Source organism: Lissotriton helveticus, chromosome 3_2 (genome assembly GCF_964261635.1).
Source record: "Lissotriton helveticus chromosome 3_2, aLisHel1.1, whole genome shotgun sequence".
NCBI lineage: Eukaryota > Metazoa > Chordata > Amphibia > Caudata > Salamandridae > Lissotriton > Lissotriton helveticus.
Window position 1 is genome coordinate 288,221,117 of NC_136062.1, and position 19,069 is coordinate 288,240,185.

General features: G+C 50.9%; 1 protein-coding gene across 2 annotated transcripts in view; it reads right to left on the reverse strand.

The window, feature by feature from the left end:
* SCAPER (S-phase cyclin A associated protein in the ER) overlaps positions 1 to 19,069 on the reverse strand; it is a 3,246,499-nt gene that overhangs the window by 3,102,385 nt on the left and 125,045 nt on the right. The window lies entirely within an intron of this gene.

The window sequence follows — 19,069 nt, forward strand, 5'->3', positions numbered from 1 at the left end:
TGCTGAGCTGCAGCTTTCACAATAAATGCAAAAACCATGCTTACCTGCTTGTGGTTTCTTCCTTGTGGACAACTCTCTCGTTGGATGTGTAGCGGCCTGTCCTGCCGCGGAAGAAGCCCCGCTGTGGTTGCACAGTCCTGGAGGGCGCCAATCGACGCCTACCGTTATGGGGCAGATGAGAGCAGAGTGAAAGTCGAATGGTGCAGCCCCCCACCTCTGAAGCGTGCATTGCCCAACTGTGGTTATTTTATTGATGCGACAAGAGTGACTGAACAGCAATCTACTTGAATATGATTGCACGGGACTCAGATGACCAGAAGGCAATGCGGGAGGTCCCGCCCTTTCTAATCAAGGTCACGAGTATTTCTGGGTGCCGTTGATTGCTGAAACGCCACTCTTACAGTCCGCCCATGAAGAAGTGCGCCTCGCGCACGAAACGCGTCGGCATTTGGACTTTTGAAAATTAATGCCGGTTTGAAGATGCTGAGCTGCAGCTTTCACAATAAATGCAAAAACCATGCTTACCTGCTTGTGGTTTCTTCCTTGTGGACAACTCTCTCGTTGGATGTGTAGCGGCCTGTCCTGCCGCGGAAGAAGCCCCGCTGTGGTTGCACAGTCCTGGAGGGCGCCAATCGACGCCTACCGTTATGGGGCAGATGAGAGCAGAGTGAAAGTCGAATGGTGCAGCCCCCCACCTCTGAAGCGTGCATTGCCCAACTGTGGTTATTTTATTGATGCGACAAGAGTGACTGAACAGCAATCTACTTGAATATGATTGCACGGGACTCAGATGACCAGAAGGCAATGCGGGAGGTCCCGCCCTTTCTAATCAAGGTCACGAGTATTTCTGGGTGCCGTTGATTGCTGAAACGCCACTCTTACAGTCCGCCCATGAAGAAGTGCGCCTCGCGCACGAAACGCGTCGGCATTTGGACTTTTGAAAATTAATGCCGGTTTGAAGATGCTGAGCTGCAGCTTTCACAATAAATGCAAAAACCATGCTTACCTGCTTGTGGTTTCTTCCTTGTGGACAACTCTCTCGTTGGATATATATATATATATATATATATATATATATATATATATATATATATATATATATATATATATATATATATATATATATATATATATATATATATATATATATATATATATATATATATATATATATATATATATATATATATATCCAAATCCAACGCAATCGCTAAGGACCCCTGCCGCTTCCAGTCGCGGCTCGGACGGGATAGCGAATCCCCCTAGATCCAACCTTTCACTTCTCCTTTAAAGAAAAGATTGTCCGGGCCGCTTGTAGTTGCAAAAGCGTGTTTATTGGGAAGACTTCGCTCGACGCGTTTCGCAGGTAGGACCCGCTTTCTCACGATAACGAGACAACTGTTTCCCGTGCAATGTATACTTAGTCACAAGGTATTAGCGTGCCTCGTTTGCCCACTTGGGCGTCACTGCCATTTACCGAAAGGCTCGCAGACGTGTTCTGCATTCATTTGACCATTTCGTCGCACTGTCTCATTTTGAATTGAATTACAATGTAACATGTGTTTTGTCCACAGGTATTGCATTATGTTCTTAATTTATCGCAAAGTACCTTTTATGTTTATATTATTTGTGCTTCACTATGCAGTTACAAAGTGAACCTAACTCACAGCGTTTTCAGCGAGTCTGTTTATTGCTACTGGTATGATGCTAATACCTTGTGACTAAGTATATATTGCACGGGAAACAGTTGTCTCGTTCTCCTTTAAAGTAAAGCTTGTGAGAACAATCACCCACAACACAAAGCAACAGCGACATCATGTGGCCACGTTGATTAAATCAGGTGTAGCTTTTTTTCCAACCTTTTTCTAAAGGCTCAATTTAAACATTTCAGGAAAATGATTGCATTATTGTTTGCAACCGAAATTGTGAGTTGCCCAACAAAGTGCCATCATTACAAGGGGCTACAGTGCAGAACACAAACCCTTTGCAACTAACACTGCTAAATAAAAGTAATACGTATTCGGCTCATCTCAAATCGAACACTTACAGTGAAGAAGCCTCCACTTCCAAGAACTTGATATGTGGCAACTCTCCAGATAGGTTTGTTTTTCAGAGCACTGTCTTTCTTCTACAAAGAGCGGAATGGGAACCCAGTGCAGCAAGTTTCCCTTTTCTAACCTTTCCGTATGAATCGAGAAGTGATAAAATAGTGAATGCCCAGAGATCAATATGCGCAGCGTTCCAACCATGCCATGGATACTTACAACCACCCCGAACAACTTTGCCATGACATGCGCGGCCTTTGCCTAGTCCTCCACCACGAGTATTGACACGATTGTTCGGGAAAATCTCAAGAACTACTGGGGCGGAATGCCAGTAATGCAGAGGTCTTTACGCTGTTTTGAAGGGACCTCCTCTAAGCAATGTTTTGAAGCCGAGCCCTCCATCCAAAATGTTATGGAAAGGATTTGGGGAGAGGCAGGGCTGAGCAGAGGGGGTGGGGCTTATTAGATCACTTCAGGGATATATTGTCTTTAGTCTGTTCACGGGCACAGACCACAGGTTGTGTGAATCTCTCACTAAACTCGCTATACTAACAAGCATTGGAAATGCAATAGGTCTCGCAGCATTAGAGTTAGTGCTTTTAGAATTGTTTATGGGTTTTTTTTGTAAATCTTTAGCATTTTTGTTTCCTGTAGCCAATGCTAAAGAATTACAAATAAAAAAAGCCATAAACAATTCTAAAAGCTCTAACTCAAATGCTCCGAGACCTATTGCACTGTGTGAGGGTGAGGGGTTGAGGGTGAGTGAGGGTGAGTGAGGGTGAGTGAGGGTGAGTGAGGGTGAGTGAGGGTGAGTGAGGGTGAGTGAGGGTGAGTGAGGGTGAGTGAGGGTGAGTGAGGGTGAGTGAGGGGTTGAGGGTGAGTGAGGGGTTGAGGGTGAGTGAGGGGTTGAGGGTGAGTGAGGGTGAGTGAGGGTGAGTGAGGGTGAGTGAGGGTGAGTGAGGGTGAGTGAGGGTGAGTGAGGGTGAGTGAGGGTGAGTGAGGGTGAGTGAGTGAGGGTGAGTGAGGGAGGGTGAGGGAGGGTGAGTGAGGGTGAGTGAGGGTGAGTGAGGGTGAGTGAGGGTGAGTGAGGGTGAGTGAGGGTGAGTGAGGGTGAGTGAGGGTGAGTGAGGGTGAGTGAGGGTGAGTGAGGGTGAGTGAGGGTGAGTGAGGGTGAGTGAGGGTGAGTGAGGGTGAGTGAGGGTGAGTGAGGGTGAGTGAGGGTGAGTGAGGGTGAGTGAGGGTGAGTGAGGGTGAGTGAGGGTGAGTGAGGGTGAGTGAGTGAGAGGGTGGTTGAGGGTGAGTGAGTGAGGGTGAGGGGTTGAGGGTGAGGGGTTGAGGGTGAGGGGTTGAGGGTGAGGGGTTGAGGGTGAGGGGTTGAGGGTGAGGGGTTGAGGGTGAGGGGTTGAGGGTGAGGGGTTGAGGGTGAGGGGTTGAGGGTGAGTGAGTGAGGGTGAGGGGTTGAGGGTGAGTGGGTGAGGGTGAGGGGTTGAGGGTGAGTGAGGGTGAGGGGTTGAGGGGGAGGGGTTGAGGGTGGGTGAGGGGTTGAGGGTGAGGGGTTGAGGGTGAGTGAGGGGTTGAGGGTGAGTGAGGGGTTGAGGGGGAGGGGTTGAGGGGGAGGGGTCGAGGGGGAGGGGTTGAGGGTGAGTGAGGGTGAGTGAGTGAGAGTGAGGGGTTGAGGGTGAGTGAGGGTGAGGGGTTGAGGGTGGGTGAGTGAGGGTGAGGGTTTGAGGGTGAGGGGTTGAGGGTGAGGGAGTGAGGGTGAGGGGTTGAGGGTGAGGGGTTGAGGGTGAGTGAGGTGGAGGGTGGTTGAGTGAGGATGAGTGAGAGTGAGGGTTAGTGAGAGGGTGAGGGATTGAGGGTGAGTGAGTGAGGGTGAGGGGTTGAGGGTGAGTGAGGGTGAGGGAGGGTGAGGGGTTGAGGGTGAGTGAGGGTGAGTGAGGATGAGTGAGGATGAGTGAGGATGAGTGAGAGTGAGGGTGAGTGAGGGGTTGAGGGTGAGGGGTTGAGGGTGAGGGTGAGTGAGGGGTTGAGGGTGAGTGAGGGTGAGGGTGAGGGGTTGAGGGGGAGGGGTCGAGGGGGAGGGGTCGAGGGGGAGGGGTTGAGGGTGAGTGAGGGTGAGTGAGTGAGTGAGGGTGAGGGGTTGAGGGTGAGTGAGTGAGGGTGAGGGGTTGAGGGTGGGTGAGTGAGGGTGAGGGTTTGAGGGTGAGGGGTGTCCCCAAACAGAAAGTTCCAAACTTTGCCATTGGCATATTCTAAACCTCACTCTTAAACATTACATACCAACAGTCACTATGCAATGCTGAACAAACCCGGCAATTGGTGAAAACGGCCAACTTTCAAAATCTAGAAAAGTTAATGCCCTGTAACAATTTTGTAAAACCCCGGTCAAAATCGCCCAGAAAACAACCCTGAATAAAAAATAAAACTGACAACTAAATAGATTCCTACTTGCCTCCCTACTGGGTCCATAGACTGACACCAAAGGACATCATCAGAAATAATAGTGACAGTACATCAACGAGTCACACTTAACCAGCTGCCGAGGGTACTGGCATCTTGGTCCTAAGAATCCTTTCATTTACCAATCTTAAAACGGAGGGAACAGTCCAGTTATCCACTAACAAGCATTTGTCACAAACCTGATCAAACGACCGATCTCCGGCAAATCAGCGCCAACAACTAACACGCCTATATTGAAGTCAAATAAAATCCCATTCTGCTCGAATTCTCAGTAAGTTTGCTGCTAGGAACTCTACTCAAGTGCTCCAACTGTCTAGGTGCGGGAGGGAAGATTACCATTCCTTACTTCACAATGCATAATGAATCTTTTGTCTGGATCCACGGTCTAACAGTTTGGTGTCTGAAGGTTTCATTAAGGCCTCTAGAAAGGGGTGAAAGTAGATGAGCATGCATGCCACGGTCCCGGGCTGGGAGGTCCCCACGCCCATACTGGTCGGTACTCTATCACACTATTTGCGCACATTTAATAGCCACAACCTTAATACCAGGACATGCATTAAATATCTATCCCATGCTGGCAGCACAAATTCCTAATCAAACATCACTTTATCCAATGCTGGGTTTTTGCCAAAGGTACATTCTCTTGCCAACTGAAGGACGTTCATTCTTGTAAATACTTGCCATCACTGCAACAAAACCCCACAAGTAGACGATGGGAGATGAGGTGAGCCGGAGACTAGACAGATGTATTATCTTGGGGAAAATGTTTAACAAATAAGAATATATAGCTATGTGCTGTAGCATATATGAAAATCTAAAAAGATGTGTTCTCACTTGCACAGCCCCTGCAAAAAAGATACGTGACGTGAAGGCAGCCTGGAAGTCACCCTAAGAAAGCCCCATACACTGGCCCTTCCTACCATCCTTACATATGCATCCTGTTAACCCACCTTATCTGCAGCCGTGGGCTTCCAGGCGCCTTCTTAGCCCGAAAGAGTCTCTGTAGCTCCAACCATTGGCTCTGTCATTTCAGGGGAGTATCTTAATAACTATACCTTTTACTTAACTTTCGAAGTCGAGAGGGAAATCCCGTGGGATCTCGCCAAATGTCACAGCACCCTCGAAGGGAACACGAGAGCAAATAAATCCGGATTATACAGAGACAATGGTAAATCATTTCCACCGTACAGGAGCAGAGCACTGCACTGCAGGCAACTCAACCCGAGCATGTCGGGATTTGGGACCCGCTGAGAGGATTCGGGAAGCCAGCACCGGAGCGGAGCACGAGGGCCTGCGTCTGTCAGCAGTGATGGCGGATTAGACACTGATTGCTGCAGGGGGGGGCACTCGCGGGAGGCACGCTATTAAACTGAGTCTTAGACCATATAATTGTTTCTGTGCTGAGCACAGGCGCCGGCATCATCTATGGAGTGAGCGAGGAGAGGGAGAAAGGCGGGAAAAAAGAAGGAAAACCTGTGACGCGAGGCACGGGGTAAGCAAGAAGAGGGAGGAAGCACAGGAGAGATATGGTGGAAGCAAAAGGATAATAGAGAAAAGGAGAAGCCAAGGAGACATGAAGCAGAGGCGAGAGGGGAAGCGCAGGGCAGAGGGGAGGGGGAGGTAAAACAAGGTGAGCTGAAATGAAGCAAAAGAAAGAGGAATTAAATGAGGAGAAGAAGGAACTGAGTAGAGAGAAAGAAAAAGCATTGTCGAGGCTTTCCAGGCCAGATAAGAAGTAGAATAAACGTGAATGGGGGGAGGAGGGAGGAGAAATGCGTCTCGGCCGGAGCAGGGGGCGGAGCAGGGAGAGCGGGCTTTGTAATGTAATTGGCACGGCCGGCCGTGAAACTGAAAGCATGGCCGGCCGGCCGTGAAAGCCTTTGATGCGGCAGGGGAAATGCGAGACGGCGGGGAGGGGGCGGAGCGGGTAAACAAAGACGGACGTGCACGCGCTTTTAAGCTCAATGCGCATGCGCATTGAGCTTAAAAGTCACGGGCACTGCAAGGAATCGCCACGATTCCTTGCAGTGTGGATAAAGAGTGGATAAGTCCCAATACTCTCGCTTGCTCGATGCGCATGCGCATCGACAGGCGAGACCTAAAAAGTATCGTCTATGCCTGTTCTCACCCTACCACCAGAGGTGCTCGTGACATATGTATGTGTATGTGTGCATGGATCGTCAGGATACAAATTGACCTGTTGGGATTGGCACTTCGCCAGTTGCAAACCATGTTCTGTTTACTCTTTACAGGTCTAGGAACTTGAGTAGGACCAATCGGCCTGCTAATCGGTATTACCGCCCATAGAAGGTTGTATACCACGTTGCAAGTTTCTAATTAATTATTTCATTATATTTTTTCATCACTTTTTGATTCATTTTTCACTGTGTGGTACACTTGAATTAGGTCCTGAAGAATTTCCTTCGCGGAAAGGAACATGTCGACCATTCATGAAGGTAGTAGCTAACCTGCTAGGACAGTTCCAGGGCATTTAGCTCCCTTCCCACCCCCTTTTAACCAAGGAAATCTACCACAAGAATAAAATAGGTTGTGGATTGATTTACCTTTTTTAACTTTACTATCCACTTCACGCCCACACACTAAACCCCTCCTGCCCTCTTACACGCATGCACCACATGGCCGGGACAAAAGATCTCCGATAAAGAGCCCCGATTTCGGGAGCGCGTCAGACATTGCAGCGCCAGTCTGACGAGGAGCAGAACCCATATGATGAAGCATGACACCTAGCTTGCTGGGTGTGTGAGGGTTCTAGTCCCAACAAGGGGATTCCCCCCTCATCCTAGCACACACTACACTACTACTTCACTCTTCCCGGGGAACTTTGTACTCTCTTTGTATTATATGCTTGATGGACATATACACTGGACCCCGTTAAACAATGTCCTACCTTGTCCCTCTCTTTGTTTAAATATATTGTCTATAGCTCATAAAAATTAGACTCATAAAAGTTCAAATGGCTCAACCAAGCATAAATTGACCAAACACACTGCTCCCCATAATTGGAGTATTATAACCCCCTCATGCTACGGAGACCCAATACAACTGCACCTGCACTAGCGACAGCTATAGCCCGGAGTAGCAACCTTTATCCCCACTAGTTCACCCCTTCCCCGCCATGCCTTACCACCTCTAGTCTTAAGAGGCTCTATGTCCCTTTCAGGAAGAAAAATGTTGCTACCCACCCCCTTTAAAGTAAGGGTACCCCCAATGTTAATGCTAAAAAGGATAATGAGCCCCCCCCATGGCCCTTTGTTAAAGGGAGACGATCATAGTAGTGATGCTGGGGGCCCCTCAACTGTCGCTGCACCTGCTTCGCTAATGATAGCTATTGCCTTGCAAAGAGGCTGCCTCCTCTGCCCTTTGTTAGAAACCCGGACCCTGTGTAGGAGAGTGGGGTCTGCAATCCTATGGTCACCCCAGATTTTTGCTACACTGGTTTACGACTTTCCCTGGCTGTGGGCCTGCTAATCAAACCCACAGCCTAGCTGTTCTCTCTCTAAATTGACAACCATGTACTTTAGGTGCACTTACCAATTGGTACTGGTCCACCTTATCAGTCCCTGTACCCAGGGCATAGTTGTACCCAGGGCCTACCAGGGGCGGAGGCATGTATTATGCCACCCCTGGCTGGCCATCTAAAACTGACACAACTGGCTGCATGACAGCTGGGGCAAGGTGGTGTAATCACCCTTTGCTGTAGATATAGTATACCTATATCTAACCCTAAAATGGACACATATATTCCTATCAGTCACTCCTATGGCAGGCCTTATCAATCCTGAAGGCAGAGTGCTTGGAATTATGTGAGATGGTGCTCTGGCATGAGCTGAGCCCGTTTGCAGCTTGCGGAACCAAGTCCTAATAGCTGTTCCATGATAACGCTATACCATATACTCTTAAGTGCATTATCAACCTCGCGGTTAAATGCTAACTCTGGTATAACATTATCAAAACATGTCGAGTAAGGTGTCATACGAATTGGAATACTACCCCCTCGCCAATTCTGGCGACGGGGGTAGCATTCCACCCTTCTAGAGGGGCACGACATGTATGTAACTGTGAACCCCGGTTAAAGTTAACTCGAGCCTCAGCATCACAAAATGGATGCTGCCACCACAGACAAGTCTGAACTCCTGCTGCTGGGAGTCCTTCCAGCGAGGGAGGCTTGGACAAAGGGTTTCCTGCCTTGGGAGGTGCTAGCACCACCCCAGACAGGATTTTGTCTATTGGGTAGGACAGGCCTGAAAGGAATGAGACATGCCTGGGGCACACAAGGTGCCCTGTGCATACACCGGTTCAAACCAGTTGCTGGGGCACTCCAGCCCCAGCTCTGGCGTGAAACCGGACAAAGGATAGGGGGTGTAGCCACCCCCCTTCCTGGTCCCACCCAGGGGAGGGACCTAGTCAGTAGTGCAGCCCCCTTTAGGAGAATAAAGGTAGGAGCTGGTCCCATTCCAAGTTAGATTATCCTGAACAAATTCTACAAGAAGAAACTCTGGACTTCGACGTTCTGCTCCACAGAAGACTGAAGAATCTCCCTTGTGGACAAGGAGTGTCCACCCTGCAACTGCAGGCACCATCAAGCGTCCAGCGGCTTCACTTTGTCGTCTTCCCTCGAGGATCCAGACTTCAGAGCCCGACGAGACCCGGATTCCCAGACCTCTCCGACCTCAACTCACATCTGCAGCAAAGCTGAGACCCGTGGGTGCGACGAGACACGTGGGACCGGCCATCTTGACCGAACTTGCACTTCGCTTCCAGCACGACTCCCGAGGTAAACTCGACCAAGTGCTTTGGGGATTGAGAAGCCCCAGTCCTGAGCAGCCCCTGCACCGAAGATCAGCCCTCCAGCTTCCACGAGATCTGCGTGGGGCCCTTCTGCTTGTTTGATGCTCGACGCGTTGTCTGGTCACTTGCCGGCTGGCTAGTGGCCTCCTAGACGACGAACCTTTGAATCTTCACTGCTGGTCTGGTTGCTCCAGACTGGCACTTGCTCCCTTCCAAAAGAGGGGCACCCCGGACTCTCCTAGTCCGCACCAGACGTCTTTCCACTCACCGCGTGGGTTGCCTTTGCCAAGGCCTGTTGACTCCAATCCCGGATCCGACACGGCCGACAGCGAGAGCCTGCGTGGGACAGCTCGTGCCTCCATCCTGGTCGCCGAAGACACCTCCTGGTCCACGTGGCTGCAGAGTCAAGCGTCCACTCTTCACCTGATCGCGACGACAGCACCTGGTTCTTTCCTGGTTCCACACCGGTCACTGGCTAGTGACTTTGAACACTGTCCCCTCTGCTTTTCAGGTCCTCTTCTTCACCGATCCACCCTTGGATCGCACCGGACATCTTCCTCCTGGTCGCCTGCAGCATCTTTTCTTCCAGGCTCCATTGACTTCTACGCGAGAACCCGACACACTTTGACACCCATGCACCCGCAGCCCGTGGGTGAGGTAACGAGAGCATTTCGGTGCTCAAGGGTAGTTTAACTGTCCTAGTGTCCAGTTCCACAGTCGTTTTAGTCCTACCTAGTCAGGATTGTCCGTACTCACCTTTAACTTGAACTGTACTGTCCATAGACGTTGTTACGCATCTCGCGTGTGGGTTCACACTCTGCACAAGCGCCCCGTGGACCTCCTATTACTTACCTAGAGTTAGTGTAGCATGGTCCAAACGATCCTACAGCCTCTGGACAGCTCCATTCCTTTTATCGACTTTCACATTCCACTTACTTAGTATATGGTTTGTCGTGCACCTAGGGCACCATTGTAATTTTGTGCAACTTGTCGTATTTTTCTTAAGAGATTGTCATGGGCTTAGCCCTCTGACCTCATAAAGAGTTCAGAGGTGTTGTTATTAATAAATAGACTGTTTATTTTCATAACAACCTGTGTGGTGTCCTTTCATCTGATGTTCAAGGGGTTATATTGTGGTAAAACAGCTGGCTTCACATGCCAAAAGAGTTTAGCCTAAGACTGCTTTGTCCATGCTACCATTAGGATAGCTGGTCTATAAGGTTGACTTACAACCAATCACCATAAGGGTTGTTTGGACTGATACAAGGTGATCACTAGAACTAGTGAGCATCAGAGAAAAATATCAGCTGCGGTCGGTTTGTGACGTAACTTGGTCGGGACTAAAGGTGGCGGAAGATTACTGGATGCTTCCGGGGTTGCTTTTGGCAAGCCCTCGGCAAGAAGAGGGTACATACCCTTAATAAGGGCATTTCTCTGTCTGTCTGACTGTTCGGTTTTAACTCGTTCACCTATCTCGATTAGTTCCCTTTCTTGGGCTCTTTCTGAGGATTCTCTACTTAATTCTGACTTTCTGATTTCTTTTTCGGTTCTTTTATGAGATTCTTTGCGCCATAACTCGATGGCATCTTTCTGTGACTGTCTGGCTTTCTTTTTCCATAATACTTCTTCTACTCGCATGATGCACTCGGCATCCCATGTACCCGATACGGGCCATCTGTACTTTTCTTCTAACTGTTTGGTGTACTCCACCCACAAATCTAGATACAATATGGCACTTATGCCATGCTTCTGATACATAAAATGACCTGGACTGTCCCTAGGCGGGACAGGAACTGCTTCTTCTAACAGACCTTTTCTAGTTCTTAACTGACGTAATTTAGAAAACAAAGGCATGACTGGGCTGGAGCCTAGACACAATACAATACACAATAAACACAATAATTACACCACTTTCATACCACGACATTGAAATACATGAATGACATTTTAAAATAACAGTTCGGACAAAATTCCACCTGGAATACTGAAAACAGAATACATGAATTTCTCGAGAACAGAACAGACTAGAACAGAAACTAGATGCACTGCTAAAACAGTACGAAACTTACCGGTCTCATAAAGAGACACGTCAGGACCCGCATCCACCTAAGTGGACACTTCGTGTTGGATCTGTGTACCCCAAACCCACGGACCAGAGACAATGCAATTGACCCTGTCTAGATACTACCTCAGCAACGGTACTCACCGGGCAGCAAGAACGGAAGGCCTCGGACTGGACTGGACTGGACTGCTACGACGCCGGGCGGACGAACTTCGGACTTCTGTTACGGGTGGGCCTCCGGATACCTCGGACCTTGGACTCTCGGCTTGGGCTCTGGTCGGGACTCGCCGCGTTCCTCCACCGCCTCGTCTGGATGCTGGACCGCAACCTCCGTCTCCTCCGTGGGCCTGAGGGATACTTGAAGCAGAAATATCTGCCACTGCGCAGGATGGTTCCGTCACGACTGCAGAGGATCAGGGGGCTTGCGTGGCTTCTCCGGCGCGTGGGGAAAGGGCAAGTCCCTGTTCGGGCGCCATTATGTGGTAAATAAATAAATAATACCTCTATTTTTGACTGGACATAACAATAACAGATAGCTCAATAAATAAGAGTCAAGATTCGAGGTAGTAGGAGTTTGCAGGTTTAATACAGCATAAGGACAGGAACAGGACAACCTGCACGGGCAAGATCTGGGATGGCTAGCAACTTTCAATAACAGTGCACAAGTATATATACTAAAACAATTGCATTACAGTGCATACAGTAGGCGTAGCAGTGGGTGGGGTTCGTAGCAGTCGCGAAAGATAAGGGTGAAAGTAGGTGTAACAGGAGGCGTGTACATAGACATGTGATGTAAACGTAACAGAATATGTCATAAATGGGGCGGAAACATGGAGGGGGCTACCTAAGGAGCCGGGACCTCTAACCTAGTGGTGCGCGCAAACTGACAATGACGTGTAACTAGGGAGAAGCTGGGGGCTATGACTTCTGAGCTAGAAGGAGAGACGAAAGTCTGGAGAGTCAGAGCGACATGTACCTAAACACTATCTAGTATCTGATGTTTAGAGAACATGTTGATAGAATCCAAAAGTTATCAGGGCAAAGGCTAACAGATTCTAAGACTGGTGCATGAATTATTCTACATGTAGTGTGTGTTGAGGAATATTAAATGACCATAAATACAGTATTTCTCTTACATGGAGACGTAAAGGCTAGACGATGACTGAAACTATTGATGCGATTCAGTAGCTTAGGAATGCAGAGAAGGAGAGCTGGACTGATAACTGGAATCATAACATACTCTTGGCAGACTGGCAGGCAGAGCCAGGCCGAGCCGGGCACTGTGAGGCAGGAAGTAAGTGAAGGGTCAGGGATACAGGTGGGGGCTGTATCGCTCCTCAGCGAGGGTTCATAAGACAGGAGCTGAATCTGAGTCCGGGCCCTTTTGAGGCCTAGAGACGGAGACTTTACAATGAAATAACGTGCACACTGTGAAACGTGGCAACGTAGCTTTACATAGGCCTGATATTCGTAGCTTTCACGAGAACTGGGAACTGGCATACTAGAGATGGACACAACTATAATTGCGTCTTTAATCGATCATGGGGAATACATATGCATATTAATCATGCACACATAACATAAGATGGGGAACACGTAGGGACACAGAACATGGCAAAATTTACTTTTCCACAACCTGAACACACATTTGGACCCCAGCAAAGATAAATCAAGTAAGCAGGGAGGGCAGTCACCCAAGGCAGCTATGGTCATGAACAGTGCGTCCCTTGACCCTGTCTTTAGGCAGGTCGCTCCCCCACGCCGCACAGCGCCACCAGGGCAACTCTGTGCCTCTGCTGCCTGTCACAACCGCTGCCGCAGGATCGAGGCCCCTCTGCCTTAGTAGTCCAGGACTGCTGTATTTTGTTTTGCTGCCTTGCCTAATTTTGTATTGCTGCCTTTGTATTTTTTTGTCTCCTTAGCTTTTCCTTTTTCTCTGTACCCCCTGTTTTTGCCTTCTGTGTCCCTTGCTTCACCAGTTCCCACCGCTGTGTCCCCGCCCCCCTGTTCATCCATTCGCTGTCCTGCTTCCGCCTCCCAGCTGCTCCTTCCTCCCACCTCCCCGCGCGGCTGGCACCCGCCTAAGGCAAGCCTGTCTGCGCCCGCCCGGGCCGCGCCCAGCGTCAACCCCCTGGCCCCTGACACCGCTACGATGCCAGCACCCTCCACGCACTCCACACCGGACGATTACACACCTGCTTCCTGGCCGCCCAAAGCGCATCCAAGGACCCTTCTCCTGCCGAAGCTGTAGCTTCACCAGCCTGAATGCCGCCAAACCAACCACCGAGAAAGGACGCAACCACCTCACATGCATTCTACTCAACACCCGCTCCGCCAGTAAAAACTCCATCGAACTCTGGGACCTTCTTGACGCCACCTCCCCAGAGGTCACCTTGATGACAGAAACCTGGATGAACCCCTCCTCGGCACCAAACATCGTCATAGCCATCCCTGACGGCTACAAGATCACCAGTAGGGACCGCACCAACGGAACAGGAGGAGGAATCGCCATCGTCCACAGGAACACCCTCAGAGTCTCAACCAGCACCGCCGACTCCCTCAGCACCGCCGAACACACTCACTTCCAGATCTACCCTGATCCCAACACCACCCTCATAGGAACCCTCGTCTACAGACCCCCTAGCCCCCAGCCACAGTTCAGAAACTCCATCGCAGACTTCGTCAGCACGCACGCCCTTGCCTCCACAAACTACATTCTCCTCGGAGACCGGAACTTCCACCTCGAGAACAACAATGGCACCAACTCCACCACCATGATGATTGACAACTTCGGACTCAGACAGCTCGTCACAACATCCACCCACTCCGCCGGCCACACGCATGACCCCTCCTTCTCCGCAAGCTCCCACGTCACCTTCAGCCACACCACCGAACTTCACTGGACCGACCATCACTGCATCCACTTTACCTTCCAGAAAGCCACCACGCATCACCGCAACCAATAGTTCCCCCACCACAGTTGGAGCAAAGTCAACGAAGACCAGCTAAACACCACCCTCACCCTCGTCCTAAGCCCACCCGTCAACCCCACCGACACCTGCAACCTCAGACAGTGGATCGAAGACTGCGCCAACACTCTTGCCTCAATCAAGTAACCCTCCAACAGATGCATCAACAAGAAAGGCAGCTGGTTCACCACGGACCTGTAGGCCTCCAAGCAAACCTGACGAAAACTGGAAAAGAAATGGCACCGCGAACAGACACCGGACAGCTACGCTGCCCACAAGAATGCCATCCGCAGACACCATCACCTCATAAGATCCGTCAAAAGGGCCTCCTTCAAGGACCACCTAGACAACACGCACAACTGCAAAAAGCACTTCAACATCGTGAAGGAACTCTCCAACCCCAGCTCCAACACCAACACCAACGACATCCTACCATCATAAGATCTGTGCGACTCCCTCGCCACCTTCTTCCATCCCTAGATCGCAGACATCCACGACAGCTTCAACAACCTGACCGTCCCACAGCCACAGAGACCTCCAACCCCACAGATACCACCCACACCGATCCCCTGCTCTCCTGGACCAACATAGACGACGGCATCATGAAAATCATGAACACCATCCACTCCGGCTCTCCGTCAGACCCATGCCCACACCGCATCTTCAACTAAGCCAGCGCCACCATCGCACCCCATCTCCGCAAGGCCAACATCTACTTCGAGACCGCAAACTTCCCAGAGAGATGGAAGCACACCAAAATCAACGCCTCACTCAAAAAACCCAAGGCGGACCCAGGAGACGTCAACAACTTCCAGTCCATTTCCCTGCTCCCATTTCCGGCAAAGGTGATCGAGAAGACCGTCAACAGACAACTGACCCGCTACCTTGAGGAGAACAGCATCCTGGACCCGTCCTAGTCTGGGTCCCGCAGCAACCACAGCACCGAAACTGCCCTCATCGCCGCCACTGATGACATCTGCTGGACAGTGGCAAAACCGCGGCCCTCATACTCCTGGACTTATCAGCCGCCTTCAACAGTCTGCCACCGCACCCTACGCACACGCCTCCACAACGCAGGGATCCGAGACAAGGCTCTGGAATGGACCACCTCTTTCCTCTCCGGCAGAACCCAGAGCAACCGCATCCCCCCCTTTCCGCTCTGAAGCCACCGCGATCATCTGCGGCATACCTCAAGGATCATCCCTCAACCCGACATTGTTCGACGTCTACATGACACCGCTCTCCCATGTCACCCGTCCGCACGACCTCAACATCATCTCCTACGCCGACAACACCCAGCTAATCCTCTCCCTCACCAAGGACCCCCTCACTGCCAAAAGCAACCTCCACGAAGGAATGAAAGCTGTCGCCGAGTGGATGAGGAACTGCCGTCTGAAGCTGAACTCGGACAAGACAGAGGTCCTCATCCTTGGCTCCACCCCTTCGGCCTTGGACGACTCCTGGTGGCCAACCGCACTGGGAGCAGCACAGACACTCACCGGCCACGCACGCAACCTGGGGTTCATCATTGACTCAACACTCTCAATGACCAAGCAAGTCAACACAGTCTCGTCCTCCTGCTTTAACACCCTACGCATGCTCTGCAAGATCTACAGGTGGATCCCCACCGAAACGAGAAGAATGGTCACCCAGGCACTCGTCAGAAGAAAGCTGGACTACGGTAACAACCTCTACGCAGGAGCCTCTGCCAAACTCCTGAAACAACTACAACACATACAGAACACCTTTGCACGCGTGATCCTCTGCATCCCCCGCCACAGCCACATCACACCCCATCTGCACGGGCTCCCCGTCAACAAGAGGATCACCTTCAAGCTCCTCACCCACACACACAAGGCACTCCACAATACCGGACCGGCATACCTCAACAGATTACTCACCTTCTACACCCCGAACAGCCAGCTCCGCTCCGCATACCTCGCCCTCGCCACCGCCCCCGCATCAGAAGAACGACCACCAGCGGCAGATCGTTCTCTTACCTTGCCACCAAAACCTGGAACACCATCCCCATCCTCCTACAGCAGACCTAGGACCTACTAACCTTCAGGAAGCTTCTCAAGACCTTGCTATTCGAGCAGTAGCAGCAGCCCTCCCCACCCCCCAGTGCCTTGAGACCCTCACAGCTAAGTAGTGCGCTTTACAAATGGTTTAATTGAATTTAATTAATTGGGATAGCCGAACTGGGCCTTACAGATAAATGGGGACTCCGCAACACAGACAGATTGGAAGGCACACATGCATCTACAGCGCATGGTAGCTGGTCAAGATTAGACTATTGGCTGCTGAGTGATGAAGTGAACGCATGGGTCTGTGCAATAGATGTGATGCCCAGAACGCTCTCTGATCACAAACCAGTTGGCTTATCCTACACATGCCGCTGAGCGTCCCTCGTCAATTTACATGGCGCTTTAGATCAGAGGTGTGAGAAGTTGGCCTGATGTGCAGTGCTCACTATTCTAGTGATCACTATATATCAGTCCAAACAACCCTTATTGATGATTGGTTGTAAGTCAACCTTATAGACCAGCTATCCTAGTAGCATGGATACGAGCAGTCTAAGGCTAAGACTCTAGAGGGCGTGTTAAGCCAGCTGTTTTACCATCACATTACCCCTTGAACACCCAGTGAAAGGACACCACACAAGTGTTATGAAAATAAACAGTGTATTTATTAGAATCACAACAACCCTGTACTCTTTATGAGAACAGGGTGCTAGGCACACAACAAAACTCTTACGAAAATACTTAAGTTAGCACAGTATATACAAATGCCCGAGGGGCACGAAAAGCCATATACTCTAAAAGTGGAATGCGAATTACTAGCAGGTAAGTAACGATTCTCAGAGGCTTTAGAAACGCTAGGCCTACAATACTGAACACTCAGGTTAGGAGCAGGAGGCCTAGGGGAGCCACGTGCAGAGTGGGAACTCTCACGCGTAAGGCGGGAAAAAGCCTATGGAAGCTAGAAATCACAAAGTTACTGTTCTCGGGCGAACCCGACTAGGTAGGTCGAAAACGACAGTGGATCTGGACCCTTGGATAGTGAGGCTATGCTGGGGCACCGAAATGCCGAAGTTACCTAGCCCAGGGGCTGCGGCTGCATAGGTCTGAAAAGACGTCGGGATTCCTCGTTGACGAGCCGGGAGCCTGAAGAAGAAGTTGCTGGCAGGCGGCCAGTGAAGAAAAGTTCGAAGAGATCCAAGCCTGGATCAGGGAAGAAGAAAACCTGAAAGCAGAGGGGACCAAGTTCTTGAATCACTAGCCAGTGATTAAGTGGGCACCAGGATGGCACCGGGCGAAGTCACCGCAGTCAGGTGAGTGGGTGCTGCTGGGCTCTGTAGTCTCACGGACCAGGAGGCGTTGTCGGCGACCAGGATGGAGGTACGAGCTGTCCCACGATGGATGATGCTCTCGACGTCGCTGGACCCAGGATTGGGGCAACAAGTCTTGGCAAATTCAAGCCCACGCGGTGGACCTAAAATGGCGTCTGGAGTGGACCAGGAGGGTCCGGGGTGCTCCTCTTTTGGAAGGGAGCAAGGGCCAGTCTGGAGCAACCAGACCAGCAACAGTGATGTCGTCGGGCGTCGTTAAGAAGGCCACACGCCAGCGGGCTAGTAGCCAAACAACGCGGTGAGCAGCAAAAAGCAGAAGGGCCCCACGCAGATCGTGGAGATGCTGGGAGGCTGAACTTCGGTGCTGGAGCTGCTCAGGGTCGGGGCTTCTCGGTCCCCAAAGCACTCACCAGAGGATCCCTCGGCGGTCGTGCTGGAAAGAAGTCGTGCAGTCTTGAAGATGGCCGGTCCCTCGAGGTCTCGTCCCACCCACGGTTCTCAGCTTGGCTGTAGAGGTGGGTAGAGGTCAGAGGTGCCAGGGAAGCCGGTTCTCGTCGAGCTGGGCAGTCAGATTCCAGAGGAAGGACTTGCAGCAGACCGCAGTGTTCTTAAGGTGGTGCCTGAAGAAGGTCGGTTCAGGATTCAAAGATTGATCTAATTTGGAAGGGGGCCTGCTCCTACCTTTATCTGGGAAAAGGGGGCTGGCACGCGACTAAGTCCTGCCCTATGGGTGGGACCAGGAGGGGGGTGGTTACACCCCTCTCCTTTGGCGGGCTTTCCCCAGGCCAGGGGCTGAAGTGCCCCTGGAACTGGTTTCAGCCGGCCTATGCACAGTGAGCACCGGGGTGCCACTTGCAGTCACCTTCCTCTGTAGCCCTGCCTACCTGGAATACACAAAACCCTGTCTGGGACGGTGCTGGCACCGCCCCTGGCAGGAAACCCTTTGTCCTTGCCTCCTGCTCTGGGAGGACTCCCAGCAGCAGGAGGGCAGGCTTGTGTCTCGGTGGCAGCATCCATTTTGTGGATGCTAAGGCTCTGTCTGACTTTAACCGGGGTTATAGGTTCCATACATGTCGTGTCCCTCTAGAAGGGTGGAATGCTAACCCAGTCGCCAGAATTGGCGAGGGGTTAGTATTCCAATTCGTATGACACCTTACTCGACATGTTTTGATAAAGCGATACCAGAGTTGGCATAAAACCGCGAGGATTATAATGCACTTAAGAGTATATGGTATGCGATATCATGGAAACGGCTAAGGGATAGGTCCCGAAAGCCGCAGACAGGCTCAGCTCATGCCAGAGCACTATCTCACACGATTCCAAGCACTCTGCCTTCAGGATTGTTAAGGCCTGCCATAGGAGTGACTGATAG